Genomic DNA, 22459 nt, shown 5'->3' on the forward strand with positions numbered 1-22459 from the left:
ACAATCACAAGGGCACAAGATAAAGGCTATACAATCATTATCAGAGATCAAGGCAGCTGAATTGTAGTTCAGAAATTTCAGGTATTTCCCTCTGTCTACGGAGGGAGTGGTGTCTCAGTTCTCTGCACAGCCTGTCATCCTATGATAGGACAGATTGGCTTTCACATTGTGGCCGTAGGCACTATTCCATTAGGGCAAAAGCTGTCTGCTGACGAAGTCTCTTTCCTTACTTGTTTCCAATGTTTGGAAAGTTCACCTACTACATTGTACTGGTAGTTCAATGGTAGACCTCTTTCCTACCATGTGGAAGACCCAGGTTTGATTCCCTGCCCATGCACGCCAAAGGTGGGGGAAAACGTTCATCTAAGGTCAGGATCCACTGTTTGACTACTCACTTCTTTCTATACAGAGTGACTTCCCTGATTCTTGGTGCCTATGAAGATATCCAATTTATTTATTTTTCCCTGATGAAGCATTATTTGCTTGCAAAAGTTCTCATGGTATAGAGTAAAATACAAGGACAAAAGCATCCCTCATACTTTTTCCTGTAAATCTCATTATAGTTTTTAAAAGTTGTCTATCAGAGGGTGATGTGACAGCTCAGTGGCAGAATTCTCACCTGCCATGCCAGAGGCCCGGATTTGATTCCCGGTGCCTGCCCATGCCAAAAAAAAAAAAGTTGTCTATCAGAAATGAAAGTATCTTAGTTTTGGGGCACATTACACTTATAATAGCAGTGTATCAAAACCATCTCTTTCCAGATGAAGTAGGGACTATCACATGGCAAAGTCTAATGTTCCAAGAGTCCCTGTCAGCCACATCTTTTTCCACCTTTTGTTTTTCTGACTCAGATATACATGATTTGAGACGTTTCCTGAAGATTAGTTATTTTGAGGAAAATAATCAGGGACACCTTAGTCCATGGCCTCAATTGCTATGGACTTTGAGTAACAATGTATAGCATTTAATAAATAAGATACAAGAAAAAAATTGATGATAGACGTCATCTGGAACTTGCCTGGAAAGTTTTTCCTTGGGGTCAAATAAATTAGGAATTGAAGCTAATCATAAAATATGATACTTTTTAAAGGTGTTTCATTATAATAAATTAAAATGTAATCATTATTTAAAATAATTTTTAAAAATGATTTTATTTTATAGCCAAAATTCATAATTGACTGAATCAAATGCTCATTTCAGTTTTCCTTTACCTTGCCCAGGGTATAGTCTATCACTTGATGCTGCTTATGGGAATCACAGCAACAATTCTACAAGAAAATAGGTACCTTGGTCCCTGAGAGCTATTTTTATTTAATCATTCTTTATTAAGTGCTTACAAATGTCAAAATCTTTGTGCTTAAAATATCTGGTTCTCTGCATAATATAATAGAAACTTAAAAAAAATTTTGGATTTCTGATTTTCCAAACAATGCACAAATTCAAAAACATGGATAGACAATTCCTCCACCCTGTAAAATCTAAAAATTGCTAACTCAGTTTAGGAAGAGCCCAGCTAGAACTTTTACTCACCTGTTGAGCTCTTATCAGATTCCCCACTTAACATAATCCAAACCTCCTCCTCACTGCTCAAGCTTTCTCTTCTATCCTGCCTCCACTTACTTTTTTTTTTTTTTGGAAAGATCAAAACTAATTTCTACTAGCAGATATCTGATGTGATATCTGGATCTAATGTCACACAAAAAAATGGCTATTTTTATTTAAACTTTTTTATTTTCAGATAATTATAGATCCACATACAATTGTAAGATATAATACACAAAGATCCCATGTGCCCTTTTATCAGTTTCCTTCAACGTAGCATCTTGCAAAACTGTAGTACAACAATGTTATGTATGTGGTGGTGATGTTTTTATAATTAGCTAGTTGCTGGAATTTTATCAGCCAGCAGGGGTGGCTGCACAGGCAAATTACCTGCCACCATCATTGGGTAGACAAGGAAGTTTAGAGTCATGATGGGAGAATTGGAGTAATAAGTCATATTAAATTATACTGAATGAAATGAATTATATAATTATACGTTCAAGTTTAATTCCATTAATGGAGTAGGTTCTGTGCAGATGTATGGAGAAAAATACTCAGGAAAATCTCAGGTGGTTTTTGTTTGTTTTTCATTGGTTGGTTGTTTCAAAATTCTTCCTTTCCCCATTCTGATAAACTTCCTGGGTAGTGGAAAAGTGGGCAGAATTCTAATGTGGCTCCCAAGATTTTCTGCCCTAAATTGATAAACTTGGACTGTAAAAGTGATGGATTTGCTCTGCTGATTATATGTGTGTATATATATATATAGAGAGAGAGAGAGGTGGTTTTTTTTTTTTTTTTTTTTTGGTATGGGGAGGTTCCAGGAATCAAACCCGGGTCTCCAGCATGGCAGGCGAGAAGTCTGCCACTGAGCCACTGTTGCCTGTCTATTTTCTGGTTATATTTTATTACAGGATTGACCATAACATAAGAAGGTTATCAGGTGAGCTTGGCCTAATCACATTTGCTTTTTTCTTTTCATCCTGGAGGTAGCAAGAAGGCCCCTCCATCCTGTGACCCAGCTATTCCCAGAGACTCTGGCCTGGCAGGATTGTGAATATGACCATCCCACCTTTTTTTAAAATGCAATTCTATGGAGAAATATTCACATACCATAAGAACCATCTGAAGTATATAACCACTGGCTCACAGTATCATGGCATAGTTGTACATATGTCCCCGGAATCGAATTTAGTACATTTTTATTACTATATAAAAGAAACAATAAAAGAAAGAAAACCCTAATCCTCTCATACTCCTTATACCCCATTTTATTGACCCAAAGTTTTGGTGTGGTACATTTGTTACTGTTAATGAAAGAATATTAAAATATTACTGTTCACTATAGTCCATAATTTGCAATAGGCACATTTTTTCCCATATACCCCTCTATTAGTAACTCCTTGTAATAGTGTGGTATATTTACTCTAATTCATGAAAGAAATGTTTTATATTTGAGCAGTTAATCACTGACATTTTCTACCACAAGATTCACTGTTACGCATTTCCATATTTTAGCCTTCAAGTTTCTTTCTGGTGACCTACATGACTCTAAACTTCCCCTTTCCATCATACTCATACAATCACAGAAGCTTTTTAAAAGTAATTTTCTCTGGCTGGTCACAGAAGAGGAAGTCCAGGAGATGTGCTCCAGCTGTGCTGGAAGGAAGCAAACATCCTTGTTGTTCTGAGGAGCCCCAGCCAAGAACGTAGGCCAATTGATGCCTTCTACTGGATATGCTGAACAGAGACTCCAGTCACATCAAATAGAATTTCTGACCTGCAGAACTGTGAGTTGATAAGTTCTGCTAAATTATTATCCTACTCTGATAGCTTGTAAGTTAATAAGTTCTATTTCTTTAAGATGCTAGCCTTGCAGTAGTTTGTTATACAGCACTAAGAAAATAATATAGTGGGGTTGGTTGGTGAGACAGCGGGGGAGAGAAATTGAGGTGATTCTGTAACGATCTCTTACAATTCTGTAATAATCTCTCCCTTTGAGAACCAGTGTACTGAAACTGCATTATGAAACTAGAATGCTATTAAGGATTACAACAAAAAGATAATAGGTATAAAAAAGTGCCATTTGCCCCTGACTCATCTGTGAGTCACCTGCAATATTAGTAAGCCCAGCACAGCTACACTCAACTCACCATTATCATGAGTAAAAATTTCTGTAGCTGGCACACATATGATTTCTAAATATGTGTCCAACCACGTAAAAAAGTAAAAACCCCTATAAAACCTCAAATTTTGTTCATGATTTTACTCTCTTTTGCTTCAGTGCTTCATTTATTTCTCTGAGGAAAAAGAGTTTCTCATTTTTGTTGAGTTGACCCCACCCCACCCTCTACCAGCACCCCATTTATCATTTAGGAAAAATCCTACTCAATGGTTTATTTTATTTTATTTTGACTGGAAGACAAACTTGATTGTATTTTAAACTTAATTGTCACCATTTCTACATGATTTTAGTATGCACATAATCTCAGACCTCTTTGATTAAGTCCTAGACATTCATAAATTCATTCACTCAACAAATATTTATTGTGCTCCAATTGTATGATTTTTAAGTTAAGCTCTGGGAATTCAAAAGAATGGCATGATCTCTTTCTGCAGAACTTTAAGTCTAGTGGTATAGGTAGGTTCATATCCAAGAAATGCCATGAAGCAAGGTTAAGTGCTGTGAGAAGGGCAAGAGTGGCAAGCTGTGGGAACATTTAGAAGGGGAGTTAATCCAGTTTGGAAGCATCAGGGAAGGTTTCCCAAAGGAAGTGTATTAGTATCCTATTGCTGCTGTAACAAATTATCACAGACTAAGTCGTTTAAAGCCACGCAAATTTTATTATCTTATTGCCCTGGAGGTCAGAAGTCCAAAATCAGTCTCAATGAACTAAAATCCAGGTGTTGGCAGGGTAACATGCTACATTCTTCTGGAGGCCCTAAGGGAGAATTCATTCCTTGCCTTCCCAACTTCAAGGGAGAATTCATTCCTTGCCTTCCCAACTTCTTCATGGCATTTCTTGGATATGAACCTACCTATACCACTAGACTTAAAGTTCTGCAGAAAGAGATCATGCCATTCTTTTGAATTCCCAGAGCTTAACTTAAAAATCATACAATTGGAGCACAATAAATATTTGTTGAGTGAATGAATTTATGAATGTCTAGGACTTAATCAAAGAGGTCTGAGATTATGTGCATACTAAAATCATGTAGAAATGGTGACAATTAAGTTTAAAATACAATCAAGTTTGTCTTCCAGTCAAAATAAAATAAAATAAATCATTGAGTAGGATTTTTCCTAAATGATTTTTTCCTAAAGGATTTTTTCCTAAACTCCTTGGCTTATGCCCACTTCAGCAATGGTATCACTCCAACACATCAGTCAGGGTCACACGATACTTTATTTCTGTTTTTCTTTAGTTTTAATCCTTTATAATGTCTGTTTCACAATGTAATGCTAATACACTGATTCTCAAAGGGAGTGGTCATTACAGAATTGATGCCTGTAACTGTCACATCTTCTATCTCACTCTGACCCTTCTTCCTCCCTCTTGTAGACCTCTGCGATTACAGCAGACCTACCCAAGTAATCCAGGATAATCTCCCTATCTCAAGATCCTTAACCTAACCATATCCCTTTTGCCATGCAAAATGACAGTTTCTAGGGATTAGGATGTAGACATGTTTGGGTGACATTATTTCAGTCTACCACAGGAAGTAACCATGCAAGGAGATAGCAGAGTCTTCCAGGCAACAGAAAAATGTGGAAAAGCATAAAAGAAACTAGAAGAGGGGCGCTGGGGAACTTTATAACTCAGTGTCTTCAGCTGTAAAGTAAGGATAATGGTATCTACATTGCCTCATCAGATATGATATGGGATACAGGCAAAGTTATAAGCACATATGTTCATTCTGTGGTAGTACCTAATGTTAGCCATGTTGATGATAAGTAGAGGAAATCTAGAAATGAGGCTGAAGCAGTAAGCAGGGAACAGAAAAAGATCAGGTTTGCTGAATTAACCTGAGGGGGATCCATTGAGGAATTTTAAGCAGGAATGTGGTATGATGACATATGTATTTCTATTCACTGTCCTTGCTGAATGGGATACAGATTGAGAGAGACAAGACTGGACACAGGGAGCAAGGCTGAGAGAAGGGTAAGGTGAGTGAGGTACTTGCCTTGGGTACAAAATTTAACAAATATTCAGTACTCAAGATAAATGATATTTTAATGCAATATTTTTTAAAAAATCAAAATTAATGCAAAAAGTCCATGGCAGACAACCTATAAAATTAAAAAATAATGACAGGATCATTAGTGAGGTCACTAAAGTTATCTTATAATAATGCAGTGAGAGATAATGAGAGCATGAACCAGAGTTGTTGCTGCAGTTATAAAGATAGTTGGGTGGATTAAGGAAAACTTAAGGACTCCAAGGGGGACCTGGAGGTATATTTACTGAAAGAGGATATTCAAGAGAGGAGGCAAGCATTTATAAAATAGAGATAAGAGTTGATGGCAGAGTGTGTCAAGGAAGAAATTAAGTTGTATTTTGGACATGCTAGGTTTGAGAAGCCTCTGAAACATTAAACTGTACTTTTCATTGGGCAGTTGAAATATATGAATATAATGAAGTAAAATTTATTTACTTATGACCAGCCCTAGCTTTTCTGCTCCTTAACCTTTTAGGTTCTAAGTTTTTTCTCTATAGGTTCCCTTACAGAAGAGGTTTTTTTGTTTTGTTTTGGAGTAAAGAAAAAGGATCTTAAAGACCTGTGTTCTATGGAGAGTAGAAGCAAAATTGGCAGCTAAGTATTGGAAAGAAGATGACTGGGAAGCGTCAGGCATGTGTGATATGAGAGCACCCAATGAATCTTCCCTTTCTCCTGGAACCATTTTCAGATCATTACACTTTCATTCTCACTGTACCTTTATGGCTCATGACATCAACTGTATCAACCTCTCAGCTTTGTCACTATTGTCACTTATTGACAACCTGGTTATTCTCCCTTCTCATCAAAGACTTTGACCCTTGGATGAGCCACACAGTACAACTTGTATCACCTGGAACTCTTTGACTCTGAAATCTTAAATTCAAACATACCACTTAGAAGTTTATTCTTCCTTCCAATACTTCCCTCAGTTACTCCTAGTACATCAGTTCCTTGATCTCATCAAAACTTAATGTCCCTTAACCCCCTTGAATAAGTGTCTATCAGTTTCTTTCCACCTTCACTTCCTCCCCTATCTAGCTTCATTGCAGTGGCCATCATTTCAGACATTCTTTGTCAATATCTTCAATTCCATATTTTTCCTGTGGTCATATCATTTGACAAAACTACCAACTCTTTCTGAACCATTGTATGCATAGGCGCACACTGTGTACCTTACAAAAGGCACCCTGAAAATGAGAAAAATGGAATCCAACTGTATTAGTTTGCTAAAGCTGCCAGAATGCAATACACCAGAAATAAAATGGCTTTTATAAAGGAAAACAGTTCTAAGGCTGTGAAAGTGTCCAGATTAAGGCACAAATAAGAGGTTACCTTCACTCAAGAAAGGCTAATGCTTTCTGAAACACCTCTGCCAGCTGAGAAGGCACATGGACATGTTTGCTAGCTTTCTCTTCTGGCTTCTTCAAAAGGCTTCCCCAGGGTCTTTTTCTTCCTGCCTCTCCAGAGGTCTCCGGCTGTATGGGCTCTGTCTGCTCTTCCCAAAATGGTTCCCTCTTAAAGGATTCCAGTAAGCAGCTCCACCTTGAATGGGTGGAGACACATCTCCGTGGAAACCACCTTATCAAAAGGTCCCACCCACAATTGGATGGGTCACGTCTCCATGGAAACAACTTAATCAAAAGATACCACCCAGCAATACTGAATCAGGTAAAGAACATGGCTTTTCTGGGGTACACAACTGTTTTAAACCAGCACACCAACTGAAATCTATTCAGTCTTGGGATCATTCTGCCCTAGAGGTACACCTTTTTCTAACCTGCCATAGTCTAGAGCTGAGGTTCCAAGCTTTGGGCCACATTTTTAATTGTTGAAAAAGGTCGAAAGAAGGATAATGTTTTGTTGTTTTAGTTTCCTAGGCTGCTTAAAGCAGATACATTCAAATGGATTGGCTTCCACAATGGGAATCTATTAGCTTACAGTTTTGAGGTCAAGAAAATGTCCAAATCAAGTCATCATCAAAGTGATGCTTTCTTCCTGAAGACTAGCTGCCAACACTCCTTGGCTCCTCTACCGCATAGCAAGGCACATGGTGGTATCTGTGGGTTCTCCCTTCTCCTCCAGGTTTCATTGATTTCAGCTTCTTGCTTCTGTGGCTTTTTCTTTCTCTCTCTGTATTCATATTATTTATAAAGTACTGTGGTAAGAGGATTAGATCTATCCTGAATGAAGTGGGCCACAACTTAACTGACATAGCCTCATCTAAAGGTCCTACTTACAATGAGTCCATACCTATAGGAAAGGACCAAATTTAAAAACACATTTCTGGGGTGCATACAGCTTCAATTACCACATTTGAGACACATGAAAATAATATTAAATTCAAATTGCAACATTTATAGATAAACTTTTATTGGAGCACAACAACACTCATTCATTTACGTATTGTTTATAGCTGATTTCACACTATAAAAGCAGAGTTGAATAGCTGTGAGACATCCTAATGCCCATAAAACCTAAAATATTTACTCTCTTGCTCTTGAAAAAAAAAGTTTTCCTACCCCTATTCTAGCATCTGTATATGCCTTCTCTGTACCAATAACTAGCTTGCTAAATGCTAGAGAAAATCCATCAATTCTATAGATTGGTGCCACAATACATTTATGATCTCTAACCCCAAATGGAAACTCAACACTATCTGGAAATCCTTCTAATTTCCTAGTTAATTCTCACCCCTCTTTTCTACAGCTTTTTGCTTTTTCTACTTTCCTAATCCTCCATCCTTTTCACCCTCTCATCTCCACAGATGATTCACCTTCCACTAAGTGAAAATGAAAAAACAACAAAAAAGTGTACATGGAAGCCAACAGATTGACACTCTCAGTTTCCTGCTGCTGCACCCACAAATTTGCCTATAGTTGCGCTCATCCTTTGTTTATTACCGCTTGTTTCAGCAGAAGTGGGAACTTTTCATTCATTTAAAGCAAATTCTTTAACCAGCACTTTGGGTGCCATCACCTTCCACTTCTCAGGGTCCTCCTTCCAAGATTAACCCTTCCCTCCCTTGAGGCTCAACATTTCCTTGTCTATTGGTTTCTTACCATTAACATTTTGACAATGCTAATATCAGTTCACACAGTGCCACCTCATCATCTTTGAAACAGTTTCTTCACTCGGCTTGTATACTTTCAGTTTTACTTCCTCCTCATAGTCCAGTCTACCTCAGTCTCAGCCCCTTAGTCTCTAAACCGATAGCTATCAAACTTTTGATCTCGGCACTCTCTGAGATTATTGAGAGCCTCAAAGAGCTTTTGGTTACATGGCTTTTATCTATCAATATTTACTCTATTAGAAATTAAAATTGAGATTGTAAAATATATTTATCTATTAATCAATTTGAGAACTGTCATTATCAAACCATTTCTTTTAACATAAATACCATTTTAAGGAAGACTAATTATATTTTTCAAGGCAAAAGTGTTAGTAAAGGAGATTGACATTGTTTTACATTTTTGTACGTCTCTTTACTGTCTACTCAGGGTCCACTAACTATAGCTTATAGGCCAAATCCAGCCTACTGCCTGTTTTTGCAAATAAGCATTTGTTGGAATACAGCCATGCTCATTTACTTACATAATGACTATGTCTGCTTTTTTACTATAAAGGAAGAATTGCATATTTGTGACAGACCTTATGACCGATAACACCTAAAATATGTACTGTAAACTTATTTTACAAAAAGTTTTTTCATCCCTGGTCTAGTTTAAAAGAAGAAAGCTGGATTCTCATTTCTGCTTCTTATACCCCTAAGCCTAGTTGCTTAAAACAGTCCCCATTTTATTTGCTCACAATTGCATAAATCAAGGCAGTTGAGACTGGGCTCAAGTGTGAGATCCTTCTGCTGGTCTTTCCTGGAGTTACCTTTGTGGTTGTAAGTAAATGGTAGCTTATTGGGGCAGTATTGTTTAGGGTGGCCTCACATCTCTGGGACCAATGCTGCTGTTGGTTGGGCCACATGACTCCAGCAAGAAGCAGATTAGCCCAGGCTTCTTCACATGGCAAGCCAAAGGTTATAAGAGATGGCTAACTCCAATGTGCAAGTGCTTTTCCAAACCTTTCCTGGTATCATGATTGCTAATGTCTTATTGGCAAAGCAAAACACAGAGCAAGCCTAGAGTCAGTGTGGGAGGGTACTACATAAGGGTGTGGATCAGCAGGTACTCTAGAGGTAGGCTGTTCATTGAGAATTTTCAAGCACTACTAAATCATACTAAAATTTGGGTTGAATTTTAATTATCATCATGAACCATTAATTCTCACCGATGGCAATGATAAAACACTCCTCCCTGAGAATTTCTTTTCTTGGATTAAGTTCTAAGCAATTGTTACAGATATTACTAAGTTTTAATAATATATATATAAGCTTCAAATTATCACTTTACTTGTGAAATAAGCATTTTATTGTACTTATACTAGAGAATGTCCAATTATATAGTTGCTTCCAACATATACATGTTGATTTCAAGAGCAAATTTGTAACATTTATGAATAAGTGGGCTTTCTTATATCCTGGTTCCTCCTGACTCATATCCCTGTGGTACTACCTATTACTCCATTAAAACAGTAGATTCTAAGTAAATAATGATAGCAAAGTGATAGAAAGATGAAGAAACAGAACTGGCTATTTCAATTTTTTGTTTGTTTTATGCAACCACTTGGGATTTTTATTTGTTTAAAATTTCAGTGTGGAGCAATGTAAATTGTCAGATAAATTTTATAAGTATAAATTTTAGCTTATATATGAACTATTTTATTAAATTTGAATATCTTTAAAATATAAATTTATTCTTCTTTATAAATTATTTTTGTTTGAAAACTAAAGGACAAATTGAGAGAATAAAACATCAGTGAAACTATTTAGTGATACAACTTAGTAGTTGCCTAAATTATCCCTTTTGTAGACATTTGTCTGATTAATATGCACTCAATTATTAGATAATAAATTACATAAAGTAAAACTACATTTAACTGTAATCAAGAAATCAAAGTTCAAACTATTAGGTAGCTTAAATTGTGCTTTTTCCTTTTCTGCAGTGAAATATTCATTTTATATTTTATTTTTACTGTTTTTAATGATTATATTAAAAGTTCAGTAGTAAAAGTTTCACCGTGTTTCCATTATTATTATTCATTTGATTTCTTGATTATTACTGAGAATCATTTTGTCATGTAAAAGAGGGAGGTGTTGAGACAGAACACCGGAGGTGGGACAGGATGGTGGATTAGTGAGGTATGGAATTTAGTTCATCCTCCAGATCATGTAGTAAATAGCCAGAAACAGTACAGAACAACTGCTGGGGCCACATTAGTGACTGGACACACAACATACACCAGTCTGGACAAGCTGGACTTGTTGAGATCCCACATAGAACTGTAAGTGGAGGTTGGCCTACAGACACAACAGGCTGGTTCCCTGAGTGGAAAAGAAATAGATATTACTAGCAGCAAAGGCTTAGCTCAACCAGCTTCATTTGCAGATATAATGAACAAATTCTGACTACTGAAAATAGGCCCTCAGCTCAGATAAATGTGGAATAAGAGCTGAAGATACTAGGGGTTTTTGTCCTGGTGGGGGGTGGGGGAAGGTGTTAGGGGGTCGGGGAGGTGCTAATGGGAAAAAAAAACAAAGGCTTTTTGAGTTGGACAGCCCAAAGTAGTTGAAAAGGAATGGACCCTAAAGAAAAGGGGGCACCTAAAGCCTAGAGATACATAGAGCCACATACCAACATAAATTCTTGATTGACAAAACCCAAGGAGCAGGGGTCCTGTTCTGAAAAGGGTCTTTTTCCAGTTTTTTTTTTACTTTGTCTCTACTATTTAACAGCTCACTAGATAGAACTGCAAGCCTTCTCAGTCTCCAGTACTACCCCAGGCAAGGGTGGAATTAAGCTTGTCTGAGAGACAAAGTATCTAGACAGGTAAAAGGAGTTAAATCACTAAAGGCTGTACCTTCCCCAGGAGAAAGGTGGGGCCCAATTCAAGTGCAATCCTCCCTCAAGGAATTCAGGCCCCAAGGACTGGAAAACCGAAGCAATTAATGCCAACCTCCAACCTTACCTCTGTCTCACTCATGACCCCAGCAAGGAGAGTCTGCTGAGGTTACAGGTACCAAACCCTTTACACTGTTGGGAAGTTTGGGGCAGAGAAGCACCACATACTGGAAAGGACAGGAAAAACACAGACACTTCATAAGAAAGTCTGTCAACCTGCTGGGATGCAACCTCAGGGAAAACTATTGCAGGTGACTCTTTCCTCCTGAGAGGAGGCCAGTCCAGTCTAGGAAAATCTGACTGGGGTCTATAATATCTGAGAAGACCCTCCTCAAAAAAAAAAAAAAATTGCTCCAGTTAGGCAGGGAAAGAAACAGGAAAACAAGAACTGAAAAATTCCAATCAGCTAAACAGAACCTATGATAGAGATCTAGAGTAAGTTGAACTGAATGTAAAAGAACAGATACAGAACAAAGCCATCCAGCAAGAAATTCCTAGGTAAAAGAGTGAAAACAACCTCCAGAATAAACTAATTGAAGAAATCAAATGCCTAGATACCAGCAAAAAATGACAAATCATACTAGGAAAACCGCCTCAGTCAAAGGAACAAACCAACAATTCAAATGAGGAACAGGAGATGAAACAACTAATTTAGGATGTTCAGACAGACATAGATAATCTCATCAAAAATCAAATCAGTGAGTTAAGGGAGAATATAAAGAAAGCACTGGGTGAACAAAAAGAAGAAACCAAAAGTTTGAAAAAACAAATTACAGAATTTATGGGAATGAAAGGCACAGTAGAAGAGATGAAAAAACAATGGAAACTTACAATGATGGATTTGAAGAGGCAGAAGAAAGGATTAGTGAACTAGAAGACTGGGTGTCTGAAATCTGACATACAAAAGAAAATATAGGGAAAAGAAATGAAAAATATGAGCAGGGTCTCAGGGAATTGAGTGACAACATGAAGCACACAAATATACATGTGAGTGTCCCAGAAGAAGAAGAGAAGGGAAAAGTATAAGGAAAACTAATGGAGAAAATAATCACCGAAAATTTCCCATCTCTTATGAAAGACATAAAATTACAGATCCAAGAAGTGCAGTGTATCCCAAACAGAATAGAACCAAATAGACATACTCCAAGACACTAACTAATCAGAATGTCAGATGTCAAAAAGAAAGAGAGAATTTTGAAAGCAGCAAGAGAAAAGCAATCCATCACATACAAGGGGAGCCTAATAAGACCATGTGTGGATTTCTCAGCAGAAACCATGGAGGTGAGAAGGCAGTGGTATGATATATTTAAGATTCTAAAAGAGAAAACCTGCCAAAAAAGAATACCACATCAAAATTGTCCTTCAAAAAATGAGGGGGTAATTAAAACATTTTCAGACAAACAATCACAGAGAGAATGTGTGACCAAGAGACCAGTCCTACAGAAATACTAAAGGGAGCACTACAGGCAGATAGGTAAAGTCTGGAGAGAGAGGTGTGGAGAAGAGTGTAGAAATGAAGATTATCAGTCAAGGTAAAAAGAGGAAAAAAAAAACCTAGATATTATATACAAAATCCAAAAGGCAAAATAGTAGAAGAAATTACTGCCTTTACAGTAATAACATTAAATGTTAATGGATTAAACTCCCTAATCAAAAGACATAGACTGGCAGAATGGATTAAAAAACAGGACTCATGTATATGCTGTCTACAGGAGACTCATTTTAGACCCAAGGACGAAAAAAAAGGTTGAAAGTGAAAGATTGGAAAAGATATTTCATGCAAGCAACAATGAGAAAAGAGCAGGAGTAGCTATACTAATATCTGACAAATTAGACTTCAAATGTAAAACAAAACAGACAAAGAAGGACACTATGTATTGATAAAAGGAACAATTCAACAAGAAGACATAACAATCATAAATATTTATGCACCAAGTCAGAATGCTCCAAAATACATGAGGCAAACACTGAAAACAGTGAATGGAAAAATAGACACCTCTACCATAGTAGTTGGAGGCTTCAATTTCCTACTCTCATCAATGAATAGAACATCTAGACAGAGGATCAATAACGAAACAGAGAATTTGAACAACACAATGAATGGACTAGACTTCACAGACATTTACATAACATTACACCCCACAACACTAGGATACATCTTTCTCTCAAGTGTTCATGGATCATTCTCAAGGATACACTATATGCTGGTCACAAAGGAAGTCTCAATAAATTTGAAAAGTTTGAAATACAAAACACTTTCTCAGATCATAAAGGAATGAAGTTGGAAATCAAAAACAGGCAGAGGGCCAGAAAATTCACAAATATATGGAGGTGAAAAATGCTCTTTTTTTTTTTCTTTTTTGGCTTTTAAAAAGGGGAATTTACTAAGCTCCAAGTTTACAGTTCTAAGGCTGTGGAAATGTCCAAACTAAGCATCCAGGGAAAGATACATTGATTCAAGAAAGACTGGTGTGTCCAGAACACCTATGTCAGCTTGATAGGCACTTGGTGACTCAGCTGGGGTTTCTGGCTTCTCATTTCAAACATCTTCCCTGGTGGCATTTTCTTTCTTCATCTCCATAGGTCTCTGGCTATGTGGGCTCTGTTGGTTCTAGTGGCTCTAAAACTTTTTCCAAAATGGTTCCTCTTAAAGTGTTCTAGTAAACTACCCCACCTTGAATAGGTGGAGACATATCTCCATGGAGATCATCTAATTCAAAGTTGCCACCCACAATTAGGTTAGTCACATCTCCATGGGAACACAGATCCCAACCAGCGATATTGAATGAGGATTAAAGAACTTGACCTTTCTGTGGTACACAACAGATTCAAACTGCACAATAGTTAAACATGATCATTGTACAAAATTGGAAAACAGAGAAAAATATTAAAATGCAAATAAAATAAAATTTTGTATTTATATCTACATAAAGTAATTTCTTACCAATTTCAGTTTCATATTTACTTATAAAAATTATAAATCCAGTCCTTGACCCCCTCTCACTTAGCCTTTGTTGGCAGGTCTGTGGGATAATACAGAAAGAGTACATCTGTGTGTAGATGGGTTGAGGGTCAGGCTAAGAAAAATGTGGTTTTTTTTTAAAAATATTTTTATTGTATACCTAAACAAAGAAAGATGCAAACTTTCTATACATGGTGGTCAATCAATGGCTCACAATATCATCACATAGTTGTGTATTCATCACCATGATCAGTTTTTGGAACATTTGTATCTCTCCAGCAAAAGAAAGTAAAAAGAAAAAAACTCATACATACTATAGTCCTTGCCCCTTGCTCTCATTGACTACTAGTATTTCAATCTACTCAGTTTATTTTAACTTTTGTGCCTCTATTATTTGTTTATTTTTATCCATATTATTGACTCATCTGTTCATACTCTAGATAAAAGGAGCATCAGACACAAGATTTTCACAATCACACAGTCACATTGTAAAAGCTATGTCCTTATACAATCATATTCACGAGACATGGCTACTGGAATACAGCTCTACAGTTTCAGGTACTTCCCTCTAGCCACTCTAATACACCATAAACTAAAAAGGGAATACCTATATAATGCATAAGAATAGCTTTCAGGATAACCTCCTGACTCTGTTTGAAATCCTTCAGTCACTGACACTTTATTTGAAACAACACTCAGTGAGTTAAGGAAGAAATTAAAAGAGAAATTAAATGAAAATGAAAACACGACATATCAAATTAATGGGCTGCAACAATGGCAGTGCTAAGAGGGATATTTATTGCTTTAAATACCTATATTAAGAAAGAAGAAAAAGCAAAACTTGAGGAATTAACTGTACACATGGAAGAACTAGAGAAAAAATAGCGAACTAACTCCAAAGCACAGAAAGGGAAAGAAATAATGAAGATTTGAGCAGAAATAAATGAAATTGAGAATATGAAAAAAATCAAGAAAATCAACAAAACCAGAAGATGGTTCTTTGAGAAAATCAATAAAGTTGATGGACCCTTAGCTAGGTTGATAAAAATTAAAAAACAAAAAAGGATGCAGATAAATAAAATCAGAAATAGAAGAGGAGACATAACCACTGACCACACAGAAATAAAGGAGTTAATGAGAGGATACTATAAGCAACTATATAGTAATAAACTAGACATGGTAGATGAAATAGACTATTTCCTAGAAAAGTATAAACAACCATTGACTCTAGAAGAAATAGATGACCTCAACAAATCAGTCTCAAGTGATTGAATCAGTCATCAAGAAGCTCCCCAAAAAGAAAAGTCCAGGACCAGATGGTTTCACATGTGCATTCTACTAAGCATTCAAGAACGAATTAGTACTAATTCTGCTGAAACTCTTCAAAATAATTGAAGATGAGGGAAATCTCCTAACTCATTCTATGAAGTCAACATCACCCTTATGCCAAAGCCAGACAAAGACACTAAAAGAAAGAAAATTACAGACCAATTTCTCTAATGAACATAAATGCAAAAATCCTCAATAAAATTCTTGCAAATTGAATCCAGAAGCACATTAAAATAACTATACACCATGACCAAGTGGTATTTATTCCAGGTATGCAAGGATGGGTCAACATAAGAAAATCAATTAATGTAGCATACCATATCAACAGATCAATGCAGAAAGACCACATGATCATCTCAATTGATGAAGAAAAGGCATTTGACAAAATTCAACATTCTTTCTTGTTGAAAACACTTCAAAGGATAGGAATAGAAGGGAACTTCCTCAACATGATAAAGGGAATATATGAAAAACCCACAGCTAACATCATTCTCGATGGGGAAAGACTGAAAACTTTCCCTCTAAGATTAGAAACAAGCCAAGGATGTTCTCTGTCACCATTGTTATTCAACTTTGTGCTGGAAGGTCTAGCCAGAACAATTAGACAAGAAAAAGAAATAAAAAGCATCCAATTTTGAAAGGAAGAAGTAAAATTCTCTCTGTTTGCAGATATGATACTATATGTCGAAAATCCTGAAAAATCCACATCAAGGCTAGTTACTAGGGCTATTAAATGAGTACAGCAAAGTGGAGGGTACAAGATTAACACCAAAGCATCAGTAGTGTTTCTATATACTAATAATGAGCAATCAGAGGAAGAAATCAAGAAAAACATTCCATTTACAATAGCAATCAAAAATATAAAAATGTTTAGGAATAAATTTAACCAAGGATTCAAAAGACATATACACAGAAAACTACACAAAAAATTGCTAAAATAAACCAGGGAAAACCTAAATAAATGGAACAGCATACGGAGTTCATGGATTGGAAGACTAAATATAGTTAAGATGTCAGTTCTACCCAAATTGATTTATAGATTCAATGCAATATCAATTAAAATTCCCTAAACTTACTTTGCAGAAATAGAAAAACCAACAGCCAAATTTATTTGGAAAGGCAGTGTTCCCCAAATAGCTAAAAATATCTTAAGAAAGAAAAATGAAATGGGAGGTCTCACACTACCCGACTTTAAAGGATATTATGCAGCTGCAGTGGTCAAAACAGCATGGTACTGGCTTAAAGATAGATACACTGACCAATGGAATTGCATAAAGTGTTCAGATGTAGACCCATCTATGGACAATTGATATTTATTTATTTATTTATTTATTTATTTATTTATTTATTTATTTATTTATTAACAGAAAAAAGAAAAAAAGAAATTAACCCAACATTTAGAAATCATACCATTCTACATATGCAATCAGTAATTCTTAACATCATCACATAGATGCATGATCATCATTTCTTAGTACATTTGCATCGGTTTAGAAGAACTAGCAACACAACAGAAAAAGATATAGAATGTTAATATAGAGAAAAAAAATAAAAGTAATAATAATAGTAAAAAAAAAAAAAAAAAAACAACCAGACAGACAAAAACAAACAAAAAACAAAACAACAACAACAACAACAAAAAAAAAAACCTATAGCTCAGATGCAGCTTCATTCAGTGTTTTAACATGATTACTTTACAATTAGGTATTATTGTGTTGTCCATTTTAGAGTTTTTGTATCTAGTCCTGCTGCACAGTCTGTATCCCTTCAGCTCCAGTTACCCATTATCTTACCCTGTTTCTAACTCCTGCTGGACTCTGTTACCAATGACATATTCCAAGTTTATTCTCGAATGTCGGTTCACATCAGTGGGACCATACAGTATTTGTGTTTTAGTTTTTGGCTAGACTCACTCAGCATAATGTTCTCTAGGTCCATCCATGTTATTACATGCTTCATAAGTTTATCCTGCCTTAAAGCTGCATAATATTCCATCATAGTATGTATATACCACAGTTTGTTTAGCCACTCGTCTGTTGATGGACATTTTGGCTGTTTCCATCTCTTTGCAATTGTAAATAACGCTGCTATAAACATTGGTGTGCAAATGTCCGTTTGTGTCTTTGCCCTTAAGTCCTTTGAGTAGATACCCAGCAATGGTATTGCTGGGTCGTATGGCAATTCTATATTCAGCTTTTTGAGGAACCGCCAAACTGCCTTCCACAGTGGTTGCACCATTTGACATTCCCACCAACAGTGGATAAGTGTGCTTCTTTCTCCGCATCCTCTCCAGCACTTGTCATTTTCTGTTTTGTTGATAATGGCCATTCTGGTGGGTGTGAGATGATATCTCATTGTGGTTTTGATTTGCATTTCTCTAATGGCCAGGGACATTGAGCATCTCTTCATGTGCCTTTTGGCCATTTGTATTTCCTCTTCTGATAGGTGTCTGTTCAAGTCTTTTTCCCATTTTATAATTGGGTTGGCTGTCTTTTTGTTGTTGAGTTGGACAATCTCTTTATAAATTCTGGATACTAGACCTTTATCTGATATGTCGTTTCCAAATATTGTCTCCCATTGTGTAGGCTGTCTTTCTACTTTCTTGATGAAGTTCTTTGATGCACAAAAGTGTTTAATTTTGAGGAGCTCCCATTTATTTATTTCCTTCTTCAGTGCTCTTGCTTTAGGTTTAAGGTCCATAAAACTGCCTCCAATTGTAAGATTCATAAGATATCTCCCTACATTTTCCTCTAACTGTTTTATGGTCTTAGACCTAATGTTTAGATCTTTAATCCATTTTGAGTTAACTTTTGTATAGGGTGTGAGATATGGGTCCTCTTTCATTCTTTTGCATATGAATATCCAGTTCTCTAGGCACCATTTATTGAAGAGTCTGTTCTGTCCCAGGTGAGTTGGCTTGACTGCCTTATCAAAGATCAAATGTCCATAGATGAGAGGGTCTATATCTGAGCACTCTATTCGATTCCATTGGTCGATATATCTATCTTTATGCCAATACCATGCTGTTTTGACCACTGTGGCTTCATAATATGCCTTAAAGTCAGGCAGCGCGAGACCTCCAGCTTCGTTTTTTTTCCTCAAGATGTTTTTAGCAATTCGGGGCACCCTGCCCTTGCAGATAAATTTGCTTATTGGTTTTTCTATTTCTGAAAAATAAGTTGTTGGGATTTTGATTGGTATTGCATTGAATCTGTAAATCAATTTAGGTAGGATTGACATCTTAACTATATTTAGTCTTCCAATCCATGAACACGGTATGCCCTTCCATCTATTTAGGTCTTCTGTGATTTCTTTTAACAGTTTTTTGTAGTTTTCTTTATATAGGTTTTTTGTCTCTTTAGTTAAATTTATTCCTGGGTATTTTATTCTTTTAGTTGCAATTGTAAATGGGATTCGTTTCTTGATTTCCCCCTCAGCTTGTTCATTACTAGTGTATAGAAATGCTACAGATTTTTGAATGTTGATCTTGTAACCTGCTACTTTGCTGTACTCATTTATTAGCTCTAGTAGTTTTGTTGTGGATTTTTCCGGGTTTTCGACGTATAGTATCATATCATCTGCAAGCAGTGATAGTTTTACTTCTTCCTTTCCAATTTTGATGCCTTGTATTTCTTTTTCTTGTCTAATTGCTCTGGCTAGAACCTCCAACACAATGTTGAATAATAGTGGTGATAGTGGACATCCTTGTCTTGTTCCTGATCTTAGGGGGAAAGTTTTCAATTTTTCCCCATTGAGGATGATATTAGCTGTGGGTTTTTCATATATTCCCTCTATCATTTTAAGGAAGTTCCCTTGTATTCCTATCTTTTGAAGTGTTTTCAACAGGAAAGGATGTTGAATCTTGTCAAATGCCTTCTCTGCATCAATTGAGATGATCATGTGATTTTTCTGCTTTGATTTGTTGATGGACAATTGATTTTTGATAGTGCAGTCAAGCCATCTCACCTGGGACAGAGCATTCTTTTCAATAAATGATGCTTGGAGAACTGGATATCCATTTGCAAAAAAATGAAAGAGTATCCATATCTCAACCTTATACAAAAATTAACTCAAAATGGGTCAAGGATTTAAACATTAGAGCTAAGACTATACAAATTTTAGAAAAAAATATACGGAAATATCTTATAAAACTTGTAATAGGAGGCAGTTTCCTAGATCTTACACCCAAAGAATGAGCATTGAAGAAGAAATAGATAAATGGGAACTCCTCAAAATTAAACACTTTTGTGTATCAAAGAAGTTTGTCAAGAAAGTAAAAAGGGTCTGGCTGGCCCGCTTGCAGCAGCAGAGAGGCAGCGAGTGAGTGCTAGGAGGGAGCTCCAGCCACCCGCGTCAGAGTGAGTGTGCACCCCCCTTGGGAGTTCACAGCAAATCTGAGTGTTTTAACTAAAACATGGAATACAGGAAACAATAAAAAATGTCAGCTAATGTTTTAATCTCATTTGAAATTCTACAGGTGTGTGTATTGTAAGCAGTATATAGAATTTTAACTCTATTTGCGAGTTTCCATCTTTAAGTAGAAATTGCTATTCACACATTATTTTGACCACTTCTTACTGCTGGGTGTTCAGTTGGTGGAATTGAAGGCCTTTCACTCAGAAGAAAGAAGAACCTGAGGCTCGTGGGCTTTGAGCTGCTGTGGATGGTCCTGGCTCTTTGACTGCCCTCTGGAGTAGGATGTCCCTGAGATCCCTCAAATGGAGTCTCCTGCTGCTGTCACTCCTGAGTTTCCTCTTGATGTGGTACCTCAGTCTACCTCACTACAATGTGATAGAACGTGTGAACTGGATGTACTTCTATGAGTATGAGCCAACTTACAGACAAGACTTTCACTTCACACTTAGAGAGCATTCAAACTGCTCTCATCAAAACCCATTCCTTGTCATTCTGGTAACCTCACACCCCTTGGATGTGAAAGCCAGACAGGCCATTAGAGTTACTTGGGGTGAAAAAAAGTCTTGGTGGGGACATGAGATCCTTACATTTTTCTTATTATGCCAGCAGGCTGAGAGGGAAGACAGAATGCTAGACTTGTGCTTAGAGGATGAACATCTGCTTTATGGTGACATAATACGTTAAGATTTTTTAGACACATATAACAACCTGACCCTGAAAACAATTATGGCATTCCAGTGGGTAAGTGAGTTCTGCCCCAATGCCAAGTATGCCACGAAGACAGACACTGATGTTTTCATCAATACTGGCAATCTAGTGAAGTATCTTTTGAATTTAAACCATTCAGAGAAGTTCTTCACAGGTAATCCACTAATCAATAATTATTTGTACAGAGGATTTTACCAAAAAACCCATATCTCATACCAGGAATATCCTTTCAAGGTGTTCCCGCCCTACTGCAGTGGGTTGGGTTATATCATGTCCAGGGATTTAGTGCCAAGGATCAATGAAATGATGGGTCATGTAAAACCCATCAAGTTTGAAGACATATATGTTGGTATCTGTCTGAATTTACTAAAAGTGGACATTCATATTCCAGAAGACGCAAACCTTTTCTTTTTATATAGAATCCATTTGGATGTCTGTCAACTCAGATATGTGATTGCAGCCCATGGCTTTTCTTCCAAGGAAATTATCACATTTTGGAAGTTATGCTAAGGAACACCACATGTCATTATTAATTTCATGTTCTACCTAAAGCCTAGAGAAGGGCAGGGTACTTTGTGGAAAGTGTTAAAGTTGGTACTGTGAAATCCCATGGGGAGCATTCGTGGAAGGGGCAGTGTTCTGGCTTACACTGACCTGAAACTCATGAAGAACCCTTAAACTAGAGATGGAAGGTTATAACTATTTGTGATTTAATTTGACAGGAATCAAGTCAGGCCCTTTTAAGATGATATTTGGAGGAATTAAATCAGAGGTTTTTGCTAATAAAATAATTAGGATCAATCTATTTGGACATGTTGTTCTATCTATAGACTAGAATTTCTTAAACAGGGTTCACTGCAGTATAAGCTTATTAATCCAACAATCAAGCAATGCGAAGTTCTGTTTATTGAACCATTTAGTCAGTGGAGGGTTTTGTGTATGCCTTACATGGATTACTGGTTTTAAAAAAATGTATAGTTCTGTGTATTAACTTTAGTAGAGATATTACTGAACAAATTTTCATCTGTTTTTGGTTGTTCAGAAGCTACTTCAAGATGTTTCAGTATTTCCAAGTTATCAATTATTATTTAAGTTACTTAAAACTTTCTGGGTATTGGGTGTTATGGTTGTATAATGTTGTATAAACAGAATAGTGTGAATCACCCTTTGCATTTGAACTTTTTTTCCCAGTTACTTCACTGAACCATTTATTATTGATAGCCCCATCAGTATAACCTTAGCTGTCATTGTGTGTATCAGCAATGCCTTGGACTTT

The 22459-nt window shown here is 36.5% G+C and overlaps 1 protein-coding gene and 1 pseudogene across 2 annotated transcripts in view; one reads left to right on the forward strand and one right to left on the reverse strand.

Moving 5' to 3' along the window:
- Window positions 1–22459, reverse strand: part of C2CD5 (C2 calcium dependent domain containing 5) — a 204495-nt gene that overhangs the window by 134786 nt on the left and 47250 nt on the right. The window lies entirely within an intron of this gene.
- LOC143690520 (UDP-GalNAc:beta-1,3-N-acetylgalactosaminyltransferase 1-like) lies at window positions 9734–21949 on the forward strand (annotated as a pseudogene).

The sequence above is a fragment of the Tamandua tetradactyla genome, chromosome 7, assembly GCF_023851605.1.
Source record: "Tamandua tetradactyla isolate mTamTet1 chromosome 7, mTamTet1.pri, whole genome shotgun sequence".
NCBI lineage: Eukaryota > Metazoa > Chordata > Mammalia > Pilosa > Myrmecophagidae > Tamandua > Tamandua tetradactyla.